Here is a 7,737-nt window from a genome sequence, read left to right as displayed (position 1 = left end):
TTGGTGGCTTAAAACGCCAACTTAGTGTCCTCTAACTCTGGAGGTCAGAAATCTGAAATCACTTTCACTTGGCTGAAGTCAAGGTGTTAGGGCTGTGTTTGTTCTGGAGGCTCCAAGAAGAACCTGTTTCACACCTTTACCGGCTTTCAGAGGCTGCCAACAATCTTTGGCTTGCGGCCCTCTCCTCTATCTTTAAAGCCAGTAGCATAACACCTTGAAACCCTTTCTTTCTATTTTCACTGTGACATTCTCTTCCTTCTATGTAAGGATTTTTGTCAATGATGGGGCCTACCCTGATAATCCAGGGTAATCTATCTCAGAACCTTCAACTTAATGACATCTGCAAAGACCCTTTTGCCATATAAGGTAATATCCACAGGTACTAGGGATTAGGACATCTTGGGGGTCCATTATTCAGTTTAACACTCTTGGTATGTATTCAATTAAAAAAAACTAGTTGAATATTGGCAATTCCATGTGAGCGATTCAACCTAAAGGTTCTCAATATACAGAAGATTCTATTAATACTAAATATCAGAGGGGAGATGATTTTATCATAAACTACTGGCTCTAAGCCTGTCCCTGTTGTCTTAGGAATGGTTAGGCAACTTGCAGCAGAGCCCTGGATCTTAAGTACTTCCTGGGTCACGTCCCCGGAAGCACAGGTAGGTCACCCTCCCCAAGGCCAAGTACCTCCCCACGGCCTTGGAAGAGGCCTGCTCAAGGACTAAAGGAAGATCCTGCTCCCAGGCAGTGAGGGAATCCCTCTGCCCGACTGCAAGATCCTCCACCCCACAGCATAAACACTCCTTTGAGAAAAAAGCAGCTCCTCACATCTCCTGTGTTGCGAATGTATGTGAGGCAGGAACTAAGTCTGTGGCAGTGCCCAGCCACGCCATCTTGGCACCTGACGCCAAAGGGGAAAAAAAATCAGTGGTACTGATCCTATCTTTAAATGTTTGATATTTTATTCACCATGGATCTTTTTGCATTAATTGGGATTTTTTTAAATGTCGTATTAAAATATTTACCTTGATGACTGGTTTTTTTGTTACCCTCTTAAATTTTATACCTTAGACTTCACTCGCCTTACCTAAATTCCCACTCTGGTCTGTGGGTCTGTATTTGTAGCTATTTTCTCTGATGGTAGTTTTGGATGGATGCTCCCAGCAAAAGTCCAAACTTGACCTGCAGAGAAAAACACAACGGTTAGGATTTACCGAGATCACAGGAAAGGAAGGCCACCTGTGACCCTCTAAACCACCCATCATCCAAGTGACTCTCTTTGCTGCCAGTTGCCTTCTCCAAGTGAGAACGAATAAACTAATTTCATACCTATTCAGTCCAATAAAGCTCATTGTGCTACCTCTACCTCCAGCGATAAGAGACAGGAACAGTTCATTTTCCATTGCTAAGCAACGGGCAAAAACAGCGCGCAGCATCTGTGCCCAGCCTAACCGGCTGATAGGGATCAGTGTCTAAAGTTCTTGTTTGCATTTTAAAGTCAACAGTAATTGCAGCTCTCTATTAGTGTTCATTAAGTTGGTTTATGGCTGGACCAACTCCAATCTCCACTGGGCGGTTTGAATGCGTTGTCCTCCTAGGGAAAGAAATATTTGGCAATAAAATCCCGGCTCTGATTTCCTCAACTCACTTCCCCTCGGTGGGCTGAGAAACTGTGGTGACCACCCGCAGGTCTCCGGCTCCAGAGAACAAGGCCTCTGTTGAAGGTTCTGGAAGAGCGGGGTGGACAGCAGGGTGGAGAGGAGGGCCCTGCTCTCCTGGAAGCTGGCCTCCTTCCATTCCACGCTAAAAGCGCTAAAAGCGGGCCAGTGGAGCAGAAGACCATTATGCGAACCGAGCCGGGGGCAGCGTACTGCCCCGTGTTCCCAGCGCCAGCAGTAAAGTTTGGAAAGAGACTTCTCAGCCTCTTTCCGTGGACTGAGGCCAAAAAGAGGCACTCACTACCCAGGGACATGATCGGCTTCTGCCTCCCCGGCCTGGGAATGGGTCAAATGGTGGCCTCGGCGTAATGATGAAAGACTCCGGCAGACTTGAAAGGGCCGCCCGCGGATGCTGAGTCCCAGGTGTTGACTCACCGGAGGCGCAGGCCCCCGCCTTACATAACCATCCCTACCCGCCTCCCTCCTCCCCGCGACCCCAGTTCCCGGGAGCTAGGTCTGTTCTGAAAATAAAACCAGAAAACCAATTAGAGGAATTACTGAGGATGTTGTTCTCCTTTCTAGAACCCCTTCCAAACCCCACTTCCGCTCCCAATACTTCGAGGAGCAAGTCTATCTTTTCTCTTCTGCGCTGGGGAGAATTTTTTAGGGCCAAGCTGGATAACAAGCCTGCTTGCACCCCCTAGTGTACACAGGAGCCCAACACCATTCAAATTGTGTCTGGGGGAGGCCCGGCCAGGCAAGTGGGATTGTAGACCTTTATCGGAGTGATGGGGCAGGAAGGTCTAATTCCACGAGGTCTAGGTCAGTAAAAGGAAACGTGATTACATTCCTGATTCAGTTCATGGCCGAGGAAATCGTTCTTCTTCAGTTTTTTCTCTCATGCTTTTTTTCTGACACTAATCTCTCCTCTGCTTACAATGAAGCAAGAGGCTCTTTGTGTCTCCATTACTGAGAGGAAGTGAGGACCAAGTATTCAAAATATTTTAATCTCATAGAGAAGCTATAGAATAACCCTGTCTTGTGATTGAAGATACAGAAGCCTAATTGTTATAAACTGAGAAAGTCTGAAACTCCAAGGTCATTTTTCTTGCTACTGTTGTTAAAATGCGTATTTACTTCTGTTTAGAGAGACACAATAGGACAATGATTCCCAAACAACAGACAAGCTGTGGAAGATTGAGGAGATCTGAGCAGCAAGCAAGTTCCTTGTATCCTCATCACGATGAAGATCTTTCTCTGAAAAGCATGCAGGAGAGAATTTAGATAAGTGTGAAAAAGAATCTGTTTTCGGGACAAACCAAGGCAGGATGGGCACTAGAGTATGAAGTGGGCATTAGGAACCATGGAAATCTTTAAAAAGATGAATTGACAATTACCTACGAGGATAACTAGGAGGCTTACCTATCGAGATGCTTGGGGCCTTGACCAAATAGTCACTTTAAGAATCTTCCCAGATTGATTCCTTTGATTAAAAAGTCAAGAACACCAATAGAATATACGGAAGTCAAATTATAATGCGCACCTGAAAATTATATGTGTATTAACCAATGTTACCCCCAAAAACTTAATTAAAAAAATTTTTTTTAAAAAAAGTCAAGAACAGGGATGGCAAATAGGTTTAATATTATATACCAACTTCAGGCAACTGAAGGACCTGAAGCACCATGTCGAGTGTGCTCCTGAAGGTTCATTTTAAGGAAAAGTGTCATGATCGATTAGTGATGTCTGCCATGTGCCCAGGACATAGGAGTGGTGGTGTATGTGCCAACAAGGCAAGAAGATAAGAGTTTATTGTAAGAATTATAAGTATATTAATTATAAGAAATTATTAAGAAAGCTAAGCCATCTCACCTTTGGATGCTGCTTTTGGTCTTTCTTGTATTTAGGGATTGTAATGACATTGTGATTTCTCTCAACTTCCTCTACTAGGGTGCAGAGACCTTACTGCTCCCACCTTCTCCTTCTTTAATTTGTATTGCTTCTCGGCTGACTTGCAGGCTGATGTGGAATAAAACAGGATGGAGGCAAGAGTACATCTGATTCTCACCTTTCCTGAGATGAGAGAGAGTTGGCTCAATTCCCGAGTACTAATTGCATTTTGACTGTGTACCCAGTAGGCTGGTAAGTGCCATGATGTGCGGAGAAAGAGGGGGGCACAAAAAAAAATCCTAAGTTTATACTCTCCTTGATGTAAGTACACTCTGCCCACAAGAGGCAATTAGAGAACAGTGTTGTTGCCAACACACCACAACCTCAAAGGAAACAGAAGAGGAAGGGGTGGGCAGAAGGTAAAGCAGCAAGCCATCTCCCTCCGGCTCTGCAGGCCCTCATGCAGCCCTGGTTCGGAAGGAGAGATGCCGAGGGTCTGGCTCAGCCCCGATGCTGGGCACAGTGTCCAGAGGGTCCTCACAGGCTGCCACAGAGCACCAAGGGGTTCTGGTACGCTCTTTCCGAGATGTACCTTGAACTTTCCATTTCCCTTCATCACACTGCTCCCATTCCAGTCTTGGTCATGGTCACCTCTCCCTGGACAGTGCACGGGCCTCCCAACAGCTCTCCCTGCATCTGGCTCCCTACTGCTCAGGTCCCCCTCTCCTCTGGAGTCCATTCTGCAAACAACAAACAGTAGCATGATCTTTCTGAACACGAATCTGACTCTATCATCACGTGCTGAGTTCTCCCATTTGGGACTTCCCATTTTTTCCCTCAATCCTGCACTATGGAGCCACAGCCCCCCTCTCCAGCTCACATTCCCCATACCTCACTCCCCTTTGCTCTTACCCTTTAGCCATATTGACATATATGTGGCCTCTTGAACTAACGCCACTTTCCGTATACAGACTCTTCTCACCTAAATCACTTGCCCTTTCTTTCCTTTTCTTCCTTACTTTGCTAACAGCTACTTCTCCATCTTTCAGCTTGGATGCCACTTCTCAGAAGAACCCAGGCTAAGTTAGGTCCTTCTTGTCATAGGCTCATATAGCACCTTATACTGTCCTTAGTGATGTCAATTGCAATCATAAGCAGTTATTTGTAAAATAATTTGCATAATTCCTGGCTAGACTGTAAGCCTGAGAGAAGAGGTCTGACTATGTTTTGCTGCAATGTTTCAATTACTTACACGTCCCCTAACACAGTTCCTGGCATGTAATAGGTGCTTGATATTTATGGAATAAATTAATAAATGGAGAGAGAGATGGATGGATGGGTGGATGGATGGATAAGGCTTTCTGAGATTGAAGTCGATTTCTACCCCTTGGCAATCATAGTGGAGGAGATAAAGCCTGTGGATTTGGTATCATCAGGAAAGGCAGCAGATGGGGAAGGAGGAGGGACTGTATGTATGGATGGGTAGTGGTTCTAGATGGCAGCTTCATTTCCCAGAAATCTGAGCCCCACCTTTCCAAGACTTCCAGGGATGAGTGTCTAGAATTCCATTCTTCAAAATATTATTTAAAAATGTTTTCCAAATGAGAACTTGATAGATCAGAGGGAAGGAAATCAAACTTTGAGCATTCATTTATGTTGCAGGCGATGCTTTTTGAAAACAAGTCACTTCTGTGACTGCTCTTGAGCCAACCCAGCCTACCGCAGCAACCTAACTGCCCGAGAACCTTCTAAAATCTAAGAAAGCAAACAAGTCTAGCAGTTTCACAATCTATTTTTTTATAAAGCAGACTCCAAAGACTTCTTTCTACCCACAAATTGGCCATGTAAATTATTTCCTCATGTATCATTTGAAACACAAGGGAAAATGGAGTAGAATATTGTTTTTGGCTCCATAGGATCTAATCAGGCATCTTAGGTCTGTGCAGCCAAATTTTCGGTGGAAGGGGAGTTAGGGAGCGGGGTTTGAATGACTCAGCTGCAGGAAAAGCCCAAAGGGGTCTGCCAAAGACTAAACCTGGGGACAAGTTCAAGGATTCAGCCATGGTTTCCACACTTCCTGCCCAGGGCTGGGTCTCTTGTGCCATGATGGGAATGCATGTTGCATTGGTTTTCTTTGGGCTGTATCAAGGCCTTCTATCAAGGTCCAGCCAAAGGTGGGCTGATATGTGTGAACGATAGAAGAAGTCTCAGGGAGTGTAGTATCTAAAGCCGGTCTCTGCAGGACTGTGTTGTGGACTAGAGACATCCTTTCCTAGGATGCTGCAGAGGGCAACTTGGCTGAGCGAGGTGCTCACTCCATGCTCCTACAGCATCCTGCAAGCACCGCCCCCTGCACAGTGCTCCTTGGTCAAAGGCAGGAAGCTCTGTGAGCAAAGGGACCAGGAGCTGTGCCCAGTGCCATGCCCCTAGACACTGAGCTGTTTATGTTTGCTGATGAGGTATAAATACAGGAATGATGCTTTGTGGATGTAGATATGGGCTGAATATAAATCAAAATTCTTGATCATTACACCTGCCCGATGATGGAATGGGCTGCCTTGAAAAGGACCAGTTGGGGTCAGTATTTCATCAGTATAAATTCTAGTCAGATTGGGGCAGTGCCACAGTGGTTGGGAATGGGAGACGGATGTTGAGTCCATGGGTCCTGGGGTCTGACAAACCTGGCACGAGTCCTGGGCCTGTCACTTTTGGCTGAGACTTTACGGAAACTTGCCTCAGTATCCGCATCTGTACATCGGGGTTAACAGTCCAGTTTGGGTTCCCTCAAAGCAGAGCCTGAGACAAGGATGGGAGAACAAGTGGTTCGTTTGGGAGGTGGTCCAGGAAGCAGGAGGGAAATAGCAGTGAGAGGAGACAGAAGAGAAGAAAATGCCCATCACAGGGACCTTACTGAGCCTCGCCAGGCAAGTGGGGCTCTCCCCTACTGGGGAGTCTTGGAAGAATCACATGCGAAGAGTTTCTCTGAAGGGTGGAAGGCCTGACATCTCTCCGCCACTTCCCATCCCCATCCTTTGAGGTGAACTCCCCTGCTCTTCCAGGCTGCACTGTTCATGGGATGAGGCCCCTCCCTCCATCTTTAACCAATCAGGGCTTTCCATCCAGCCAAGCCATCCCTGCAGTCAGAGGTGGATGTGGGGTGGAGGAATGTGCTGTGTCCGCCTTGAGTATCCGCATGGTTATAAATGGCATGGGAGCTCCAAGAGGGAGGGACCAGTCAAGACCATAATCATTCAATAAATATATTTTGAATGAACATTTATTATACAGATTAAATAAAATAATATTCTAAAATGCTTAACATGGTACCTGAAAATAAAGTGCTGCAGATAGCCTCTATTATTGTCATTAATTTTCTTTATTAATAGACAATGGCACTTTTTAAGAAAAACAGGAATCATTTGGGGTAACACTGTAACTTCTGAGCTTGTGTATTTGCTTGGTGGACTCATCATGGTTTTGGAGAAGATGGAAATAGTTCTGGCCTTGACCTACAGAAATGAAAACTCTAGATGAGTTCTGCCAGCCTCACAGACGTCCGAGTACCCTGGAGCTTCTCATCTGGCTTTTAGTGAAGCCACTGCCTCTAATATTCCCTGACATGTGGCTTAATAGTTTTCTGAGTTAAACTGACAGTTTTAAAGCAGGAACAATAGGATTGTGTCAGGGAGAATTACTTGGTGACCCCAGATGTCCTAAAATGGTGGTTTAACCGGATGACTTATGGGAGGAAAAAGTGCCAAAATTCATGTGGACACCTCCGCGTCATTGACTCAAACCCTACTCCAAGGTAAAAAAATAAATAAATTTATAAAAGTGGCTGAAATGTTTTTCGTTCTGTAAATCTATGTTTTGAACATCATCTGGACCAGCTTCAACTCTGTCAACCATCACAGGCCTCCTAAATGAAGGCAGTGCCCCATGGAAGAGCGGAATATGGAGAGACAAGTGACAAGCACGTGGGACCTCATAATTTCTTGTTAGAGAAAGCCGTGCTTCTTTGGATCTTTCGTCTCGGCCCGGTTGTGTTCACGAAGAAAAATCTCTTCTAACCCTGGATAGACTCAGCCTCAGAAAAGAATGCAGGTGACACCACCTGGGCAGCTTGTGTGCCATGGGTACAGCAGACAGAGAAAACGAAAAAGATGGTTTAGAAGGAATTCAG

This window comes from Pteropus vampyrus, unplaced genomic scaffold (assembly GCF_000151845.1).
Source record: "Pteropus vampyrus isolate Shadow unplaced genomic scaffold, Pvam_2.0 Scaffold32, whole genome shotgun sequence".
Classification (NCBI taxonomy): domain Eukaryota; kingdom Metazoa; phylum Chordata; class Mammalia; order Chiroptera; family Pteropodidae; genus Pteropus; species Pteropus vampyrus.
This window is presented reverse-complemented; position numbering follows the sequence as displayed.